General features: G+C 45.8%; 1 protein-coding gene across 1 annotated transcript in view; it reads left to right on the forward strand.

The window, feature by feature from the left end:
• The first annotated feature begins 1,852 nt into the window (after nucleotides 1–1,852).
• The window catches only part of LOC144805584 (uncharacterized), a 68,747-nt gene continuing 47,926 nt past the window's right edge, over nucleotides 1,853–22,673 (forward strand). The window contains 2 exon segments of the mRNA XM_078672107.1: nucleotides 1,853–1,926; nucleotides 6,777–6,841. The gene's annotated coding sequence lies outside the window, so the exon portion shown is untranslated.

Raw genomic sequence — 22,673 nt, forward strand, 5'->3', positions numbered from 1 at the left:
CCACTAGATATACATGCTTTGTTTCCCCATCCCAGACTTTACACCCCGCTGGCATCAGTGCGGCCCTCGGTCACACCATAGACCAAACGTTGCGCCCCCCGGGAAAATGTTTGTGAGTACCCGTGATCTAGATCAACAAAATGCGGGAGTAGTTAGACACGAGGACGAAACAGAAGCATGCATCTCTAAAAGACTCAAACAGGAACCAATAAAAACAAGCATTGGCATAGCCAATAGGTCGCGCCTTTGGGACCTTATAAGTGTTTAACCATGCAACAGTTGATGTTGTTGCCCCAAGGATATTGTGCTGGATAACTAAAACGTATAAGGTCCCAGAGGCGAGACCTACTGGCGATGCCAATGCTTGTTTACCTGATGGGCATTGGTTGACCGCTGCCTGGTTACTGAGGGCCTAGTGAGGTTGAGACATATTTGGGGAGTTTTAGCCTCATCAGATGATGCTGTGCAGGCCCAGGCCAGGTGCAATGAGGCGCAGTCGGTGCTGGCTGGGAGTGTGTTCTTTCACTTTCGATTGACGGGGCGGCCCCCCTTCACTCTGGTGAAAGACACAAACGGACCCTCCAGCTCCAGACAGTCTTTGTATCTCTTGACCTCACCTGGGGTTTCATGTGGGTGCTGTGGGCCCTGCTGGGGTCGGGTTAAAAGAGGGCATGTGGATGAACAACTGCGCATGCGCTGGTGACAGGCACGGCTTCCCACAATGCGGGTTAAAGGCGCCTTAGATGAACTGCGCATGCCCTAAGGACAGACACTGCTTCCTGCAGCGGCGCGCGGGTTAAAGAGGGCCTTAGATGAACTGCGCATGCGCTGGGGACAGACACCGCTGTTAAGACAATCGAACTCCAGCAGTCGTTGCAAGAAAGATTTCTTTAATTAGTTCACAGCACAGGCGCAGTAAAGGGCTACACCTGTGACTCATCAGCTGACACCTCAGTGTCAGTACAGGTGGGACGGGGGCCTCGCAGGGACACAAAGAAGCACAAGAAGAACAGTGTCCGCGCGGGGGCCCAATGAATGAGAGACAACAACTGCTTCCCGCCGGTTAGCACGAGGCGCCTCGCGCCGCAGCACAGGGTGAGAGGTATTGAAGTGCAGAGCTCAGTTCGGCTCCTCTATGTGGGGGTGTTTTTCCTCTGCGCAGGCGCAGTGAGACTGAGTGTTCTCTGTTCAGGGCAGTTCAGTCTATCCCGTGCAAGGTCCCAACTCGGCGATAGAGAAGAGTGTCTTAGCTCCGCACATGCGCAGCTGTGGCGCGCGGTCTTGCGCGTGCGCAGCTGTGATGGCTGTTTTGTTCGCGCGTGCTATGTTGACTGGGGGGGGGGGGAAATAACACACCGGGCCCAACTCCTCACGGGCAGCCGGGCCCCCGGTGCGCCCCCCCTCTCCCCCCCCCGTCACTGTGTCTATAGTCGAATACACAGTTACCATAAATGACCTCACGGGCACTTTACTTTATAATAAAGACTACGGTAGCAAAGATCACATGATGCTAAGGATTGGATAGACTTTCTACACAAGGACACCATTATGTGACGTTTTCCGATCAATTTTGAAACTAGCCACGAGAATTCACAAGAATATCTCTCATAGTTAATACACATTACGCAATATTGATTTTTATTATAACATGCCTGCACTCCAACGTGCATCTTTTGTACACGCCACCCTTTTAATTATCTAAATAGTATTTTAGAGATTCCATTTATGAGAAGTAGGTGAGGCTACAGAACACGAGCATTTGACAGATTCACCATTCCAAGATGGCGCCCGTTTCCATTGCCGTAGTCCTTCGTTTTTTGTTATGTCGGGATACCGGAAGTCACCCCAAGCGACGGGCCGCGGGTTTGGATACAGCGGCTCCTCTGCTGCTTTGGATCCTCGGCTGGACTCTGCGGCGATAGGAAGGTGAGACCGAGATCACAGGGTTCATGTCGGTTGATAGCTTCCGGGTCATCACGCACGAGGGTCTCGAGGTGAGATCCGCGCTGACCATAGACCCGAGCGCCCTTCCTTCATACAGAGCAGGCGCAGCTCACTGTCAGCGTTTGCATCAAGAGTGAGGCCTTGAGAGACTTCAACAGTGTGTGGCCGGGCTCGGGTAAACACGGCTTTGAAAGGAGGTTTCTTTGAAATATCCATCACTCTGGGACTTATCAGAGATGGATTTTCAGACATTTAAAAATACCCCTTCTTTATTTACAGAAAGTTATACTGGGACGGTAGAGGTGTTTATTTCTCACCTTCATGCTTGGTACACTTGGGGCTCTAAGGTTTGGGACTTATGACCCTAGACTAGAGCACACGACATGATCGCCATCACTCGGACCCAACCACAGACACGGGTTTTCACACTTGAAATTACCAAGGATTTTGTGCACCAGGGCTATAAGGAGGTCATTTTGCCATTGGAGTTTTATCTGGATTCGCTCTCTCCATCGTATACTTATCTTCGAATGCTTTTTTTTACATGTGTCTTCTCAACAAGGTTAGGTTACTATTGTTTGTATACCCAACATAGACAACCCCCTTAGTTTATATGCACTGTGGCCATATTTAATTTACAAAAAATAATACCAATGCCTGAGAAGGATGTGACTTCTATTTAGACCATGGTTCTGTACCTTTATTTTTTACACAGCCTTGAGAAAGTCGCGGGATCACCCCCTGTAGCGACAAAACACGTGTTGGTTGTGGCCGAGAACACCAGAATAAAACGCGAACAAGACATAAGAAAGAAAGAATTGTGTATATTCTGTGACTTTTTTTTAACTTAGAGGGAAACCACATCTTACTTAAATACGTGTGCAGGGGAGTTGATTTTCTCATGGGTGCAGAGGAGGTGAGGCCTGTCCAGGGTTGCAGAGGAGGAGAGGCCTGTCCAGGGGTACAGAGGAGAGGTGAGGCCTGTTCAGGGGTGCAGAGGAGGTGAGGCCTGTCCAGGGGTGCAGAGGAAGTGAGGCCTATCCAGGGGATACAGGGGAGGTGAAGCTTGTACAAAGGGTGCAAAGGAGGTGATGCATGTCCTTTTCGTGGTGGTTGCAATAAGTTATTACAAAGTCATAATTGGCGAAATACACGGACCACCTAAGTTGAACGTTCTGACAGACTTCAGAAACTGAAGATTTCGGTGATCGGTGAATACCGTCACCACATGTTTTGCTCTGACAAGGTAATGTCGCCATTCTTGGAAGACATCTTTGAAAGCGAGTAGTTCTTTTTCTGAAATAGTATCAGTTGCAATTTTCTAGAGTAATATGCCACCGGATGCAACTGTTCGGTCTCTTTGTGTCTCTCTGAAAGCACCTCTCCGATGGCCTGTTCAGAAGCATCAGTCTCCAGGTAAAACGGTTGAATAGGATGCGCATGCAGCAGAATTGGTGCAGTGGTAAAACTCTTCTTCAAGAACTGGAAAGCATCTTCTGCCTCAGCAGATGATTGAAAAGGTACTCCTTTCCGTAGCAATTTAGTAATTGGTGGTACCTTCAGGGAAAAATCTTGAATGAATCTGCGATAGAAATTTGCAAACCCGATGAAGCTCTGTATTTCTTTCACAGAGGTTGGAGGAGGCCAATTTAAGACCGCCTCAATGTTTTTAACATCCATGGTAAGACCTTCTGGAACAATTACAAATCCCAAGAAATCCACGGGTTTCACTCCAAAAGGGCATTTTTCAAGTTTTATGTAAAGCTTGCTTTCCTTCAGGCTATGCAAAACTCTTTTGACCTGTTGCTGATCTTCTTCTGATGAGGAATAATTGAAAATGTTGTCGATGTAAACAATCGTGCATTGATCAATGAACTCCTTCAGGACATCATTAATGAAGTACTGGAAGGCTGCAGGAGCGTTGCTCAAACTGTAGGGCATCACTTGGTACTCATATAATCCATACTTTGTTCTGAATGCTGTTTTCCATTCCTCTCCACTTCTCACTCAAATTAAAAGGCACTCCCCATGTAAATCTAACTTCATGAAGATTTTGGCATCTTTTAGTTGATCTAGGAGAACTGAAATCAGGGGAAGAGGATAACGATTCTTTATTGTAATCTTGTTCAAGGCACGATAATCTATACACATTCTCAGAAAACCGTCACGTTGCGGAATGACAGTGAAGAAACGTCGGACTGTGATGGTCGTATGAACCCGTTTTCTAAGTATTTCTGAATGTAATCTTTAGGTTGACGGTTTTCAGCTTCAGTAAGCGCATACAAGCGCAAGGAAGGTTAGATCCAGGTTCCAAATCAAATTTTGCAGTCATACCAATGATGTGGGGGCAACTTTTTTGATTCCAATTCACTGAAAACTTCAGCAAACTATTGCTATTCTACCAGAAGACTCAGTTTGTACCTCACATACCATCATCTTTTGCTTGCATAATAAAGCTGCTAGATTTCCATCTTGCTCGTTCTGCTTTTCTCCGAAGCAATTCTCCAACCAATAACTTGGTTGTGTTCAGTTAACCAAGGCAAACCCAGGATGATTCCAAACTGCGGAGCATCGATCAAGTTAAATTGAATCTCTTCCTTCTGACGTTCAACAGAGACAAGTTCCACAACTTCTCTGTGACTGGTTATTGGGCCAGAAGATCCATTTGTACCCTGAACAGCCCTAGGCGCCTCACTTCTCTCTTTAGGTAATGCCTCAGACAAATTTTCGAGGCATATTTGAGGTCACAAAAGTTCCCCATAGCAACGGAGTCCAGCATCACGGCCACTCCTGAAATCTTATGGTCCTCGTCAGAATACGGTGTGGAGCGGAAGATTGTAGAATATTGGCCACTTGATGAGAAATTGGAGTTGTATCCTTGTTAGAAACCAGCAGCCCAACTCCTTCTACTAGTGGTGCAGAGTTTTCCTTCTTGAAGGTTTTTGGCTTCTTGGGACATTTCTTTACAAAATGTTCACTGATACCACAATAAAGCCATAGATTATTCTGTCAACGCTTTGCTTTCCCTTCTTTGGAAAGGGGTCCTCTAATAGTTCCAATTTGCATAGGTTTGACTCCATGTTCTTTATCATCAGATTTAACAACCTCTGTGCTGACCCGGTCAAAGCGTGGTACACTGGACCGAAATTTGCATTGTCTTTCACCCCTTAAGAACACATGGGGGTCGAAACGTAGACTACGCCAACTGAAACACACCATAGGATTTAAAGAAAAGAATGTACCTAGCCTATGTGTGATGCAATTCGTGAACTTTGACAATATCTTGTTTGTAAAGGCGTTTTTGATTTTAACGTGATGTTGCCAATTCCACACCACCTTTACCCAGTCCCTCACTCCTTCTTGCACTCCCTCTTCCTTTTCACTGAGAGCACCTAAAATGTAATGAATTTACAATTACTTTGAATACTGTTGAAAATGTGTGATTCAATATCTTGAACAAACCACAGATACAATCGATTGCAGAAATAAATGCAATTTGAATTTGAAAGTTGCATATCTCATTTCTTAAAACTGTTTAGTAATGTTTAGCAAAACAAATGTGTGGCATTTGTCTGTATGGAGTAATACAGAATAACTTGTAAATCTATCATTTCCGAACTCGGACCACTTATATTATGTACTGATCTAATGACCCAGGTCTAGGAGTTCTAAGGGCACACCCCTTTACAACTCACACAGAAACTTCTGTAGGGCGATTTGGGATTTGTGACACAGCATCCTTTAAGTCATCTTTCAAACCCCAATAGAACAAGGCTGCCCTTTTGGCCTCTGGCCATTCAGTTTCTACAACAAGTTTGTTAAATTGGGCCAGGTAAGTTACAAGCTCTCGATTCCCTTGCCTCAACTCCAGTAATTCATTGTCCGACGATCAAAAATTCACAAAAACTCTTTCTTGAATTCCTCGAAGTTATATAAAATTGGGGAGTCTTGGGTGACCAGGGGCATTGACCACAAAGCTGCGTCTCTATTGAGATACGACAAGATGGAAGCTCTACAAGATTGTGCATCTGGGAAGACAGTGGGCCGACACATGAAGTACAATGAGCACGGAGTTAAGAAATGTGGGCCTTCATTTAAAATTTGATTACCTTATTTTTTCCCCTGACTCCTATCAGCTGTTGTTGAATCTCCTTAAGAATATTTCCTAATTTTTTTTAATTGAACCCTTTAGCCATTCTGCTCAGGTGAGTATTGACGTGGGCACTTCACTCTGTTAAGGGTCATGGTTACTCACAGTGCCACACTCCCAGGAGCAGAACTATGAGATTTTCCAACTTGGGAGCAGAACTATGAGATTTTCTAATTTCCACCACTGGTTTTCCCACAGCCACCAACTGAAGAGTTTACTAGTGGCCGTGTGAACCCAGCTGGGGAAAAGGGGAATGGAACAGAGAAGAGACTGCCTGACCATCTGGCTCTTCCACTCTACTTCTTCCTTTCTGCCGTACTCCGTTTTATGCCTTTCTTACTCCCTCTCTTTCTTCAAGCAAGAGTGGAAATCGATGTAACAGAAAAGCACACATTACTAAATTTCTTCAATTCCTTCTCCACCTTCTTACTCTCTCTATATATATATATATATATATATATATATATATATATATATATATATTTCCTTACCCAGAGAGCCTATGGCTTTTGCTCCTAATCTATTCTTCAATATAAGTATTTTATTCATTGGTAACCTGCATTATAAACAACATTTTCGCACCCTTTAACTCTGTGAGTTTATTTATTCTTTTTCACTCATTCGTTCATTCACTCACTGCCTTACTTTCTTATCTTCTGAATTCTTCTTACTTCTCCCTTAGAAACCTTCTGGAGCCTCCGTCATCAACCAAGCAACGAAGAAATCAGGAACTGAAGTATTCAATGGGTAAGTGTTAATTCTTCTCTTTATATTTCTTTTTTCCAATTCACTTTAAATTGGTTTTTCTCTCTAGTTCTAAATTACCGAAGTAACTAACCGATGCACGAAGCGCTAAAACATGCGCCTAAGCCTGGCAAAAAATTGCGCTATTTCTATCTAACTAGACTACAGAAAGAACATCACTAATCTCTAAAAAATCCATTGGTGCCTCGGTTCTAAAATCAACCGGCGCACTTCACAGCTGGTCTAGACTTCGCGTCCGTGTCCAGGAACTCAGGACTAGACCGGCAACTTCCACCGCGGTCCTCCCTGTTGGTAGTATAGGGGAGAATGCCCGGTTCCGCGCTATAATCGCCTGCGACCTTTTGCGAGCGGGTGATCTTTGCAATGCTGGTTCAATGGCAGATACTGCGAGACAAAGATGAGCTTTAATTACTTTTTGATGCACCCTGACACCTGTCCAGGGGGTGCAGAAGAGGCGCGGTCTGTACTGTGCTAAGGAGGAGAGACCTGTCCTGGGCTGGGGGTGCAGTGGAGGTGCGGCCTATCCAGTGTAGAAGTAAACCTCAGCTAGGCCTACCAGTGCAAGGGGTTCGCCCTTCCCTGCACAAAGTCCTCAGACCATAGGAAGAAGTTGGCACAGAAACTGGAAAATAGAAAAGTATAGTTTTTTAACCTCCGGAGGTGGTGGTACGGTCCACACAACACCCTTCAGTATTGTATGGAGTAGCACACCGAACTAAAGCACATGGCCCCTTTTATACACAAAGAGGGGGCTCAAAGAAGGCGGTACAAAACACAAGAATGAGTTTTATGTACATAGGAGGACATTTTAGAAGCTCAATCTGAGTGGGCGGAGTTAACGGTTCTCGAGACCTTCGAAAACACATTCCTATCTGGAACTAATTACTAACAGCTGCAGACTCTACTGGGCATGCGCTAAAACAGGAGATACTAAATATAGCCTGTTGCTGGGCAGATTTCGAGCGCAGTTAACAAGGAAGTAGGACAAAACACACGATGAGCACATGGCAGCATATGACAGACAAAATGGCTGCCGCGAATACAAAATGGAGTCGACTGAATTGTTACGATAGTTGCCAAATACAGCATGTCTTCTGCTAATGCTTAATCTAATCGCTGTTAAATTACAACAGACGACCCTTTCAGCATTAGCTGAAGACATTCGACTACCTGGGATAGTCTAAATATTCATCCTGTATATCAATTTTCAGCGTTTCAGCTACTTCTTTGTCTAAAATACTTTGTACTTTTATAGCTGCAGTATTTCTCCTAGCTGGTATACAGGCAGTAATGCACATAGAGCATATTATTGGACCACATTGCACACATATACAACATGTAAAGATTATTGCAATTATGATACACAGGACAGTCAATATTTTCCAGCCCCAAGCAGAAACTAGAGTCCAAAACCATCCCGCAAAAGTCCAAGTACCATTTTCTGTATGAATTTCTGAAGCAATCTTATGGAGTTTATTTATCGCATTATACACTGACGGTGTGTGATCAGGGATGAACACACAACAACTACTACCAATGATGCGACATGTACCACCTCGGTCAGCAAGCATAACATCTAGCACCATCCTGTTCTGGAGTGCTACAACCCTAGCAATTTTCAGTTCTTCAGTAATATTTCCAAGTGCTATAGCTGCCTGATTTGTAACAGCTTCCACAATCCTAGTCAATCGTCGCATTTTCCTACTATTTAATGCAGCACCTACAAAAAAGAACAGTCCTAGATTAAAGTCCTCATATTGCTGTAAAGTAGTATCTGTTTCATCTAGATCATCTGTACTTAAATGTCCTTTTATACCGATTCATAGTAATATTACTAAACAATTCAAGATCTCGATGATATGATGCAGGTGCTAAAAATACAGGGGGCAATAAAAACAATACATAACATACACCCGACCACCCAGCTGGTAGTCGGTAATACCCATAGCTGCCACATACAAAGTATGTGTTATGTGAAGCTAGGAAAGAACTATCATTTATTCCATCTATATTCAAAACGGTAATGCAGTCACTTATTCCAACAGGAACCTGTCCAACACTTTGTACACATGTTTGCTTTAGTCTTTGTAACAGAAATCACAAAGCTTTCACTTTCGGCAGAGTCTCTTGTGTTGGTGAAGACATATGGCGTTGAAATATTGTTCGGTCGGTATCCCTCCCATTCCCATTTAGTTCCATTAGCTTGAGGATACCCATCTTTGTCTTGATAACACTCTTTATTCATTCAAACGGAAAAGAAGTTCACCTACTATAGTCTTTCTGGTTGCAAACAAGAGAGTGAACCAGGCTCGACAAGAGCCATTATGTGAGAAAGGAAGAGGTATAAAAGGTGTTCCTCCTTTCTTTTGATGAGCAGGCATCATCCCACATACCCAACAATTGGTTGCGTTTGTAGCATTATGAGTATGATGCAGCATCTGAATAAAAGTGTTGAGATAAGATTGACGATGCTTCTGTTCCTGATACGGGAGCGTAAAGAAGTGCTCCTCCGGTATTGGTGTAGTGGTAACAAACAACTCACGAGCAGGAGTTGTCTTCTCAACAGACCAAGTGATTGTCGACATAATCACTAAAGCAGCAATAAACCCAATAGCACAAAAAATCTTCTTTCTCTCCATTTCAATAACAGCACTAGACAATTCTTCCAGAAACTAAAGTAGTCGTCAGAGCTCTTACCCCTGGGTAGCCGTTGATTTCTTCACCAAGGGCCAAGACTGGTGTCACTACTCTAATGCATGGCTGATCCCCCCCCCTGCCACATCGGCTCTCCGTTTCACTGACCCAAGGAATGCTCAGACAACTTTCACAGGTACTGCAAACTCCTTCCTCGGCCTCAAATTATATCTCGGTGCTCCAGGGATTGTCGGATCCGGGAAGAACTCCTTCGATCCGTCAGGTGTCACGGCGTGGCCTTTCTCCGCAGTCAAAACCTCTCGATGGTCGGTCAACACAGCAGGCTCCACCAAGGCAGGAAGTACTCTCCGGCAGCGAGTACTGTGGATCCAGTTCTTCCGATTCGTGACTCGAACCGCTGTCATCGTAGCAAGTAATACTTGCTCTGGTCTGCACCACCTCGGCTCCAGACTGCTCGACCTCTCGAATGACTTCACCATGACGAAGTCAGTCGGAGTTCATGGCCTTCACCTGTAGATCTATCAGGAAGTGCTTCTCAAACCTGTTAATAAATAGAAACCAAGCGATCAGTTAATTGTGCCAAATAGTCATTCATTAAGACACAAGGTACGTCATATACAGAACTTGGGTTAGGAACTCCCGAGATATTCATTGGCCTCCCGAACACAATCTCGTAGGGAGTGAGACCTGTCCGGGAATGCGGCACTGATCTAATAGACAACAATGCCAGTGGCAACGCATCTGGCCAAGTCAAAGAAGTAGAAGTCTGTATTTTCGCTAATTTCAACTTCAGAGTAGCATTGTATCTTTCCACTAATCCTGCTGATTGCGGGTGGAACACCGCATGGAACTTCTGTTTGATCCCTAATCCTTTCAGGACATACTTGATAACATTCCCTATAAAGTGAGGTCCGTTATCACTTCACAAAAGTCTACAAACACCATATCTAGGAAAGAATTCCTTCAAAAGCACCTTTGCCGTAGTAATAGCAGTGTTGTCCTTTGTGGGGTACGCCTCAATCCACTTACTAAAGGCACATACCACCACCAAGACATACTTCAGATTATTGCAGCGTTCAAGCTGAATATAACCCATTTGCAAAAAAAAAGGTGCAGTTGGTGTAGCAAACCCTCCTGCAGGAGTTCGTGTCCCTTTTCCAGGATTAAATTGCAAACAAATCATACATGATTGTACTACTCTCTTAGCTGTGCTAGCAATTTCTGGATGCTCCCAAACTTGCGTAAGCAATTTCACTATTGCTGAAGCTCCAACATGTGCCATCTGAACCATAGGTTGTACAAAAGCTATGGGCAGCTTCCATTTATCCATTTGCTTATTTTGCCAACAACCTTCATCATCCAACTCTCCATTTTTAGACCATTGCTCCCGTTCTTTCTCAGAAGCGGCTCTCTGTAACTTTAATACTTCTTGCCTAGCATTGTGTCACCGCTCAGCTTGCGACTTCACTTCATACATGGAAGTAGTGCTAGGCTGCATCGCAGTCTCACGTGCCACTCGATCTGCAAAGGCATTTCCTTGTCCCACCTTATCTGTAACTTTCTTGTGAGCACTACATTTCACAATAGCTATTCTTTTTGGGTATGTCAACGCAGTCAAAAGGTTATACACTAATTCTCCGTGCATTATCTGCATCCCATGTGATGTCAGAAAGCCTCTTTCCTTCCAGAGCAGGCCAAAATCATGCGCCACTCCAAAAGCATAGCGGTTATCTGTATAAATGTTCACACACAAATCAGTACTAAGCTCACATGCTCGTGTCAAAGCTATTAGTTCCGCTGCTTGAGCTGACTTCTGTGGTATGCGAGCTGTCTCCACTATTGTGTGAAGTGTGGTAATTGGGTATGCGGCTGAAGTTGTACCATCAGGCAACTTCAGACAAGACCCATCAACCCACAGTTCTCCATCTACATCTCGAAGGTGCGTATCTTGTAAATTAATACGACTCTTTGTCTGTTTTTCAGTCAGGAATATACAATCTTGTGTTGTGAAATGGCAACAACGTGGCTGGGTTTAGTGTTGCACATCTCTTCAGTGTAATGTGAGGAGCTAACAGCGTCAGCTCTTATCCTGTCAGACGAGCACTAGTTAAATGCTGCGTCTTTGTTTGATTCAAAAGGGCATCAACAGCATGGGGTTCCAGCACCAACAGTTTGTGACAAAACTATGCCTTCACTCTGGCGTATTGACACAGCTATTGCCGCTACTGAGCAAAAAACATCCAGGCAACGCTCGAGCAACAGGATCAAGTACTGCTGAAAAATATGCACACGGTATTGGTGTGTCTAAAATTGCCTGAATACGATCTGATGTGAGTGCACGTCCCTCCTTAGACAAAAAGTGACCTAAATAGGTTACCTTTGGTCTACAATATTGCAATTTCTTTCATGATACTTTATGATGATGTGAAGCAAGGAAGGAAAGCAAAGACAGAGTGCATTTTTCACATTGCTCAGGGGTATCGGCTGCCAACAAGATATCATCGACATATTGTAAGAGCGCCACACCTTCAGGCAGAACAAAAGAATCTAGTTGTCATTTCAATGCTTGGCTGTAAATACTAGCACTCTGGTATAGCCTTGGGGAACTCTACAAAATCTATACGATCGATTATTCAAAGTGAAACCGAACAAATATACGATCGATTATTCAAAGGGAAACCGAACAAATATCGGCTATCAGGATGAATAGGGATCGAAAAGAAAGCGCTCTTCAAGTCTATAACAGAGAACGTACTTGCAGTTGGAGGAACTAGAGTAAGAAGTGTCGTGATGTCAGAAACCACTGGGTATTGTGGTACCACTATCTTATTCACTTCTCGCAAATCAATTATGAATCGATAAATTCTAGTGTCAGTATCTTTTTTCAAAATAGGGAGAATCGGACTGTTGCAGACAGTAAATGGCAACTACCCCAACTTCAATAAGATCCTGTACAATTTGTGTGAGTGCTTCCTCACCCTCCTGTGAAATTCTATATTGAGGCAAACGTGGTAACACAGCTCCCTCCTTTACACTAATATGCACCAGTGGAATAACCATCTGTCCCACATCAGTATCTGAAGTAGCCCTCAAAGTTTCAAGGAGGGAAGCTAATGAGTTGTCTTCTTTAACAAGGCAAGCTCTTTCCATTACAGGGTAATTATCATTCAAGAACTCACATCCTCCTTCAGGGGAACATCGTATTGTAGCTCTGAAATACTTGAGCATATCAAGACCCACAATATTATCTGGTGTATTCGGGGAAAAGCAGAAACAGACATGGAGCAATGAATTTATCAACATGAAATGCAAGTGGTTGCGACAATGGGCTAAGGGAAGGTGTTCCATCGAACCCTATCGATGTGATCGTTAAGCCAGACAGGGGAGCCCTTGGAACCAATTGTTTAGACAGAGCGCTACGAGTGACTCCTGTATCACCAGAAACTGATCAGTAGAACCCAAAACATGTGCTGTAACATAAGGACCCCTCTGATCTACTGGAACTTCAACTGATTCCATACCCCATCCTAGGCAATCCTATGCATAAGCAGAATCATGTAAATCAGGCTGCGCATAATCAGACATTTGATATTGATTACGTCTGTCAAAAGTATTGAACCCGTTCTGTATTCATGCATTAGAATCAAATCTAGCGCGATCATTCGTATTTCCCCTAGGCCCTGAATATTCCTCGTGATTTCTCATTTGTCCCCGACCACTTGTACACTGCTGTGAGCGCAATGCTGGACACTCAGCTGCCCAATGCCCAAATTTCCTACAATACGCACATTGATCAACGACCAAATTCGAGCGCAAGAACAACCATAAGAACCACGTCCAACTCGATCGTTATCCCTAGAAGGCGGACCATATACTTGGGCTAACATGACCTTTGTTTTTAACTCCTTAGACTTCTTATCCTCACTACCCTTCGCTTCTAATTCCTGACGCTCGTAATATTGAGCCATCGTCAAGAGAGATGCCGGTGAAGAGGTAGTCCAAGAGCTTTCACTAGCTTTCAAACGACTAGCCACTCCTGGTAATAAATTTGAGACATATTTATCTACCAACCAATGTCGGCCCATATCGTCCATTAGCAACTGCCCACTAAAATCATGAAAGGCTTCCTCAAAGCGCGTAAAGAAATCTGAAACCGATTCATCTACCTTCTGCTTACACGATGCTAGAACAGTCCAATCAATCTTTTTAGGGGGGACAATCGTTTTTAACTTAGGTAATATCGCGGCGGGAAGATCTAATATTAATCGACATTGGGTTTTCGCAGGTTCCCTTTCCTCGTCCTCTTGTTCTATCTCCTTCCATAATGCCCCAAAAAACTGCACGCTCATAATTTTTACGCATAGACCTCCACATATCAGGCGGTAATATGAACTCGAAAAATAAATCAATGTCAGCCAAAGTCGTAGTACAAGAGTTAATAGCACCCTGAAACTTCCTCATAGAAAGCGGCTGGATTTTTCCGCGGGTCAGGTAATGCTGCTTTAAGTGCCATTACCTCTGCCCTATTCCAGGGAGTGTATGCCCAATTATAAATAAAAAAGCCTTTAGCATCAGCAGAACTCTTATCATCACTTGTACCCGTTCCTTTAGGAAGAACATATATAGGCGCTGCCTCTCGCATAGGATTCGCGTGCTCTATCATGGTCTTATCTGTTTCAAAGATAGATGATTGCTTTCCGTCAGCCGAAACCGTCCGTGCAGCTGCATCTGCTTTCATTTTCTCCTCTCGCATACAAATCGCATCAGTTCGTACTTTGAACAACCGCCTTATCTCATCAGCCACCTGGGGGAGAGTAAAAAGAGCATCACGCATTTGCTTACAATCGGCTGCTACATCATCAGGTTCTAAAATATCAGAAACTTTCCGAAACATCTCAACAACTTCTCTAGCAAACGACCCAGTAAAATATAACTGTTCCTTTACCTGCCACCCCTCTAAGCTGTCTAAAATGTTAGAAACAGAAACAGTATCACGAAGTGTCAAAAACCACTTTATTCGACTATTGAAAATCATAAATATGATCACGAAGTGCTTGATGAGCGATCTTTCTGAGCTCGGACGCACGATCGACCTACAGCATAGAGCGAGTGACTCGTTTCTTTTGGTCCGAATCGGAATCCTCATCTTCGCCAGACGGAGCGGACGGAATGGCATACAGAGGCGGAAGACGATCTAATAACAAAAAATCATCTTGTGGTTTATTAAGGACAGGATAGGGAGGTTGCCGTACAGCATATTGGCCAGATATCTGTAATCTGCGTTCCTTCTCATGTCTCTCTTCCAATTCTTTCACTTCTTTCTTTCTCAACTCCTGTGCTTTCTCATACACACTCACTCTTCCACTGCTCTTTCTTAATCAACGCTTGCTCACGCCTCTCTCGTTCACGTACTTCTTTCACCCACATTCGTATACATTCAAACATATCTTGTCTGGATTTCCGCTCAAACATACACTGTTCCACGTACTCAATCTTTCGCAAATCAAATGACCCATGCATTAGCCAACGTAACTCTGGATCCGCACGAGTGTTTTTCTTCCATAATGTGTTGTACATTATAGAAGAAAGACCATATTTAATATACATATCCCTATTAGGCGTCCCCTCTGGTGGAGCCGGTTGCGATTCCTCAAGTCTTAACCGGTTATCACTACAAAAGCAGCACATCCTACGAAGTGCGCTAAAAGCAGGCATGCCAAAAATAGTGCAAAATATGCAGTATTATCATCAAAGTAGCACTTAAGGTATCTTTAATACATTGTGCCGTTCAAATCAAAATCGCAATTTGGAGAAAAGTCTCCTCATTACCTGCCTATGTGGTTTGCAACGCATATATCCAATTCCAAATCATACCAATCATGACTAGTCTCCCAAATCAAATTGCCACAGCAAGCGTTCCTAAAACTACCTTGCCACTCCCAGGCTTCCAAAACCCACAGCAAGTACAGCACAACGGTTCTTACCAGGGCTCGAGTCGGGGTACCACGCAGGTGGACGGCGTCCCCCCACTTATTTTACCAGGAGCTCGATTACTGAAGCAAATGGAGCCACACACGCACTCTGGCCTCTCTGGGGCGAGATCGCGGCTCATTCAGAACGCTGCTCACGTGCTGGCTTCTCTGATGCAATCGCATCTGAGGGGTGAGCGAGGGGAGGCAATGAGTCTGATGGTGCAAGCCACCCTTCGTGACCTCACTTCCTGTTGTGACGTCAGCGTCCTCCCACTTATTTTTTTACGGCTTGTGCCCTGGTTCTTACCAATCACAGGGCGTCCAGATTCCAACTGCCAAGTTCTAAATTCGACCAAACGATCACTGCACGGCAATTCAACAGAAGAGATCTCAGTCGAGGACCGTCGCCACCTGGATGGTCAGATCGGAAAGAAAGGAAAAAAGCAGTGGGTGCCAAGACTCGGGTATCTTCTGGCATGCGATCGTGTCCGCAGCGAGATTCCAATCCTTCGTCACGACCACTCCTTCGGGCATCCGAGTCGCCGATGAGCCCCACGTGTGGGGCGCCAGTTTGTAGAAGTAAACCTCATCAAGGCCTACCAGTGCAAGGGGTTCGCCCTTCTCTGCACAAAGTCCTCAGACCATAGGAAGAAGTTGGCACAGAAACTGGAAAATAGAAAAGTATAGTTTATTAACCTCCGGAGGTGGTACTACAGTCCACACAACACCCTTCAGTATTGTATGAAGTAGCACACGGAACTAAAGCACATGGCCCCTTTTATACACAAAGCGGGGGCTCAAAGAAGGCGGTACAAAACACAAGAATGAGTTTTATGTGCATATAAGGACATTTTAGAAGCACAATCGACGAGTGGGCGGAGTTAACGGTTCTCAAGACCTTCAAAAACACATTCCTATCTGGAACTAATTACTAACAGCTGCAGACTCTACTGGGCATGCGCTGAAACAGGAGATACTAAATATAGCCTGTTGCTGGGCAGATTTCGAGCACAGTTAACAAGGAAGTAGGACAAAACACACGGTGAGCACATGGCAGCATATGACAGACAAAATGGCTGCCACAAATACAAAATGGAGTCGACTGAATTGTTACGATAGTTGCCAAATACAGCTTGTCTTCTGCTAATGCTTAATCTAATCGCTGTCAAATTACAACACCAGGAGGGGTACAGAGGAAGTGAGGCCTGTCCAGGAGAGGGGGGGGGGGCAGAGGAGGTGAGGCCTGTCCAGGGGGTGCAGGAGAGGTAAGGCCTGTACTGTGCTGAGGGGGTGAGGTCTATCCAGGGTGTGCAGAGGAGAGGAGGTGAGGTCTATCCAGGGTGTGCAGAGGAGTTGAGGCCTATCCAGGGGGTTGCAGAGGAGATGAGGTGTATATAGGGGTGCAGTTGAAATGAGATCTGTCCAAGGGGTGCAGAGCAGGTGAGGCCTGCCCAGGGGTCTGGTGGCTCAGGTGACTAATGCGTCCATTGCAGGGGTCTGTGTTCAACCTCATATTCACAGGTTCAAATCTCGGCGGGCCCACTCAGCATTTCATACATCGGATGTCGATAACTTGAGTACCATTGAGTTGGGTAACAATGAACATCTGTTTTTCAGCGCCAAGAGACCTATTGGTGAATGTGCGGTTTACAAATACACATGTTATGTTATGTTACAGAGAAAGTGAGGCCTGTCCTGAAGGGGGGGGGGGTGCAGAACAGGCTGTGGGTAATGCAAAGGAGGTGAGGCCTATCCAGGGGATACAGTGGAGGTGAGGCCTGTCCAAGGGATGCAGAGGAGGTGAGGCCTGTCCAAGCAATGCAGAGGATGTGAGGCCTGTCCAGGGGTTACAGTGGAGGTGAGTCCTGTCCACGGGCTGCAGAGGAGGCGAGGCCTGTCCAGGGAGGTGCAGAGGAGATTAGGCCTGTCCAAGGGGGTGCAGAGGAGGCGAGGCCTGTCCAGGGGTGCAGAGGCAGTGAGGCTTGTCCAGGGGAATGCAGAGGAGGTGAAGCCTGTCCTACGCGGGTAGGAGGAGATGCCTGTCTTGTCTTGGTGGGGTGATGCAAAGGAGGTGAGGCCTGTCCTGTGCTGTTATGAAACCTGCCATGGTGGGGTCGGAGGAGATGCCTGTCCTGGTTTGTCCTCTGGGTATGAGTGTTGTAATTTGACAGCGATCGATGTTAGCATTTAGCTGAAGCCATCTTGTTTCCGGCATTCATCTTATCTGCCATGTGCTTACCATGTGCTCTGTCCGTCTTTACTGTCATTGACCCTTGTACTCTGCTTATGGACTGGCTATATTTAGGCTTTGCTACTCTGCACATGCGCAGAAGAAACTGTACCTGTTCATACACATGTTCTAGTCTGTAACTGTCAGGTTATTTTTACTGGAGTCCGCAAACTGCTAGCTCCTCCTTACTGTTGACTGTGCATATCTGTATGACCATTTATGTATGTGAACTCTCCACTGTGAACTTGTACCGCCTCCTTTTGAGCCCTTGTGTGGGTATAAAAGACCCATGGTCCTTCTACTCTTTGTGCTACTTCATACACTACCAAAGGGTGGTGTTGTGTGAATGTAGTTCCACCTCATGAGGTTAATAAAGCTTTTGTTTTATATTCCAGTTTCCGTGCCAAGTTCTATTCTATTGGTTTGAGGACTTGTGCAAAGCAGGGCAAACCCCTAGCCGTGGTAGGCCTAGCTGAGGCTCAGCACAACATGAGGAGTGTCGACCACCTCAGCCACTGCTCTCACCAGCCAGAGATGCTCCTTTAGAGGCATATAATTTTATTTTAAGAGTTCATTGTCATACCTGGAACCATTTGGTGTGGGTCTCCCTTCCACTTTTGCTGTCGCCTCATGTATTTTTGCTGGTGTTAGATGCTTTGGGCACTGTACCACTGCTGTCCAGTGCCACAGTGCAAGTGCTCCCTATTGTAAATTGATGTATGAATCAGTGGTTCCATGTTTGGCTATTTGGTTTACTTGTCAGACCTTAATCTAGTGCACTGAGTGTGTCCAGGGAGTGTAAATTCAAATGCTGCTGGCGGGCTTGTAGCACTGGTTGTGCCACCCAGAGAAGCAGCCGTGTAAAATGTGCCTAATGTCTACCATTGCAGAGCCTGCGTGCAGTCTGGCACTGCCATGCTGACTGGGCAAGTGCACCCACTTCTCAGTCCCTAAACCTTCCCTTTTCTTCATATCAGTCACCCTTATGGTAGGCCCAAGAGCAGAGTGCATTGTAAGTATATGGTAGGACCAGCCTTGATGTGTGTGGCATGTCCTAATAGTGAATTACAGCCATTTTCGTTTTTACACTATTGCATGGCTATCTGTTCTCCGTAGGCCAGAATGGGCTGTTTGTTATTACATTTTATAATCCTAACAGACTCAGAGAACATGGTATAAATTTGAGTTTGGTATGCCTGAACTCAGAATAATAAAATACATCGTTTTGTGAAGTTTATTTTAATATTCTGTGTTTGCAAATACCACTTTTAGAAAGTAGGTGTTTGCTTGTCTAACCATTCAAACCTGCCTCTGCTAGGTTGTGTATTCCTATGTCTGCTTTTGTGAGTGGCAGGGCTAGGGAATTCCATGAGACAGGCTGAGTCACCCAGTGGTGCATAGAGAGATCTGCATCTAGATGGGAGGGAGGACTTGCACCTGAACCTTGAATAGGGCTGTGCCTGCCTTCCACAATGCAGGCTCCACCCCCTAGGGTGCGGCTGAAGTCTCTGCCCTGCACACTGAAAGAAGAGAAGGAATCCTGTAAACAAAGTGCTCCAGGACTGTACTTGCCTTCCATAATGCTGGCTCCACCTCCTGTGGGGCGTCTGATATGCCTGCACTGTGAAAGGAAAGGAGAAGTCTGGTTAACAGAGTGCTTCAGAACTGGTTTTGACTGGGCAAAGGCCCCTCTCCCCTCAGAGAACAAAGAATTTTAGGGTATAAATATTGGGACCCTGATCTCATGAAATTAGATCACTTTGGACTACAAGAAGAAACCTTTACTGAGGAGATGAACCTAAAGAAACTGAGGAGAGACTATTCCCAAGCTGAAGTGCTGCTTGGGGGATTGGCCTGCGGTGGTTGCCTTACTGCCAAAGGACGGAGAAAGGAACTTTGTGTACTTTGCTTTCAACTTGTGAAGGATCTCCAAGGTCTTGGAAAATAGCTTGCCTCCTGCTGAAGTCTCATGGACAATAGACTTCACCCCCCCAGCTCCCCAGAGTTCTTTAGGAAGTGCCTGCTGCTGTTTTGGGCCTTCTGAAGAACTGCGTGTCGCAGGGAGCTGGAAGCGCGACTCAACGAGAAGAAGCATGTCGCTGGGCCTGCCGTTGCAACTCCGAAGGAGGGTGTCACCGCTGGAACTGTCGCACTGCACCGCATTAGAGAGAAGCATGCCGCAACGAAGAGGAAGCATGTCGCCGTCGCTGCCCTCACAACTCCGAAGGAGGGTGTCGCCGCTGTAGTTGTCGCACTGAACCGCATCAGGAGAAGAATCTCGCAACGAGGTCGGAGCGTGTCGCCGTCGCTGTGCCTGCCGTCGCAACTCCGAAGGATGGTGTCGCCGCTGGAACTGTCGATTTGTACCGCATTGACCAAGAGCACCTCGCATCCCTGAGAAGCGCTGCCGTCGCATCTTGGATGTCGCCGCTGTAGTTGTCGCATCAAGCGGAAGCTTCACGCATCATGGGAGAAGAGCGTCGCCGCTGGAGCTGTTGCCGTCGTATCATAAGGGTGTCACCGCTACAGTCCACGCATCGAACCGAGGACTTCTCATCCCCGAGAAGTGTGCCGCATCTGGGAGATCTTCACGTCTTTATTTCTTTGTATCTGAACTTTGCCGCATTTCCCATCGCTGCGACATTGCTTGTTGTGGAAGCGCAACGCAACCTAAGGTACATTGACGAATCTAAGAACTGAACTGAACTAAGCTTAAATCTAGTGTTAGATTTGGGGGTCTCTGGTTGGCACAGGTAAGTACTTGTGACAGCAGGGACCCTCTCCTCTAGTCAGGATAAGGGGATTACCCTCTTAAAATAACCTCTGCTCACCCTCTAGGTAGCTTGGCGCGAGCAGACAAGACTTATTTCAGAGGCTTTGCAAGTTAAGCATTTGTGACCACATACAGTAAACCAGAGACAACACTACAAATGGACACCACACTAGTATTATATCAAAAATAGTTATCTTTATATAGAGACATAGCACAAGACCAAATAACGACAAAAATGAGCCACAATACTATTAGCAATAAAGAGTTCTTGTTGAAATGCGTATTTTAGAGTTCTGTGCGCTTCGTACCCTTCGTCCGGCTCTCAAGGTGATGAAAATACCCAGAAAGAGTCTAACAAACGCAGCGGACACTCTTGTCCGATGCGTACCAAAATGCGGTGCAAGTCGTACATAGTACCTTTGCTTTCATTAGTTTGTCACGGACGATGCGGTGAAAAAAAAAACGTACGCGGCGATGTCCTCCTGCCGCGGTGCGAGCCTGTGCTTTCCTGGGGGGGCTGTGCCTTGTGCGGTGCGAACTATTCCGTTGCGACGTACGAGCCGTACTTTGGGAGCTGGGGTCGTACAGTCCTTGAAAGCGGTGCGAGTCGGCGACTGAAAACAGTGTTTCCAGAGGTGGTTTGCGAGGTGGATGAAGTCCAATGGTCCTGGGACTTCGTTCAGGGGGCAAGCTCACTCACAGGCCCTTGGAGATCTTTTGCACAAGTTGGGAAATAAAGTCTTTGTAGTCTTTCTCCTCTCCTTCAGCAGCAAGGCAACCACTGCAGGCCAATCCCCCAAGTCAGAGGCAGTACTCCTCCTTCAGCTTTCCCAGTTCCTTCTCGTCGGGCAGAGGTTTCTTCTTGTCAAAGCAGGATCTAATTTCTTGGGAGCAGGGTCCTAATACTTATACACCTAATTCCTTTGTTCCTCTGGGGGTGAGGGCCCTTTGCCTAGCCTGAACCAGTTCTTGAGCGCTTTGTTGACATGACTCTTGACTTTTCATTCACGGAGCAGGGCAGAGACATCAGACGCTCCACAGGAGGTGGAGTCAGCATTGTGGTGGAAAGGCACAGTCCTATGCAGAGTCCAGGTGCACTCTTCCCACCCATCTGGATGTAAATCTCTCTATTCACCACCGTGCTGCCTCAGCCTCTCTCCTGGAATCCTCCAGCCCTGTCACTCACAGAAGCCAGACAGCAGATACACATCCTAGCAGAGACGGGCTGAAATGGTTAGGCATGCAAGCACCTACTTTCTAAAAGTGGTATTTGCAAACACAGAATATTAAAATAAACTTTACTAAAAGATGTATTTTATTATTCTGAGTTCAGGCATACTAAACTCGAATTTCTACCGTGTTCCCAGAGTATGTTAGGATCATAGAATTTAACAATTCCAACAGCCCATTCTGGCCTATGAGAACAGGTAGCCTTGCAATAGTGAAAAACGAAAATGGCTGTAATTCGGATGCTTGATTCCGTTCTGGGAAGGACATGGCTTTTGTAGTTCGGACTGGACTGTTCCCATGGGGCAACAGGGTCAGAGCTGATTTGCATATCGCCATTGTCTAACCCAGGGTGGTGTGGAGTGCAAAAAAACGATGGATTTGGGCCCAGATCTTTTGACTGGGGGAGTGTGTGACATTGATCCACATTCAGTCCATCACTTGTTGTTTTTGCAATTGCCGCCCTAAGTGCGCTGGGGATGCCCAGACGTGGGTCCCAGGCACTCCACACCACTTGGAGTCAAGCTAGCCGGGCTGAAGAGAGGTGTTACCTCGAAACCGGTCCGGTCCTCGGATGCTTGATTCCGTTCTGGGAAGGACATGGCTTTTGTAGTTCGGACTGGACTGTTCCCATGGGGCAACAGGGTCAGAGCTGATTTGCATATCGCCATTGTCTAATCCAGGGTGGTGTGGAGTGCAAAAAAACGATGGATTTGGGCCCAGATCTTTTGACTGGGGGAGTGTGTGACATTGATCCACATTCAGTCCATCACTTGTTGTTTTTGCAATTGCCGCCCTAAGTGCGCTGGGGATGCCCAGACGTGGGTCCCAGGCACTCCACACCACTTGGAGTCAAGCTAGCCGGGCTGAAGAGAGGTGTTACCTCGAAACCGGTCCGGTCCTCGGATGCTTGATTCCGTTCTGGGAAGGACATGGCTTTTGTAGTTCGGACTGGAC

This window comes from Lissotriton helveticus (assembly GCF_964261635.1).
Source record: "Lissotriton helveticus chromosome 1_1 unlocalized genomic scaffold, aLisHel1.1 SUPER_1_unloc_15, whole genome shotgun sequence".
Classification (NCBI taxonomy): domain Eukaryota; kingdom Metazoa; phylum Chordata; class Amphibia; order Caudata; family Salamandridae; genus Lissotriton; species Lissotriton helveticus.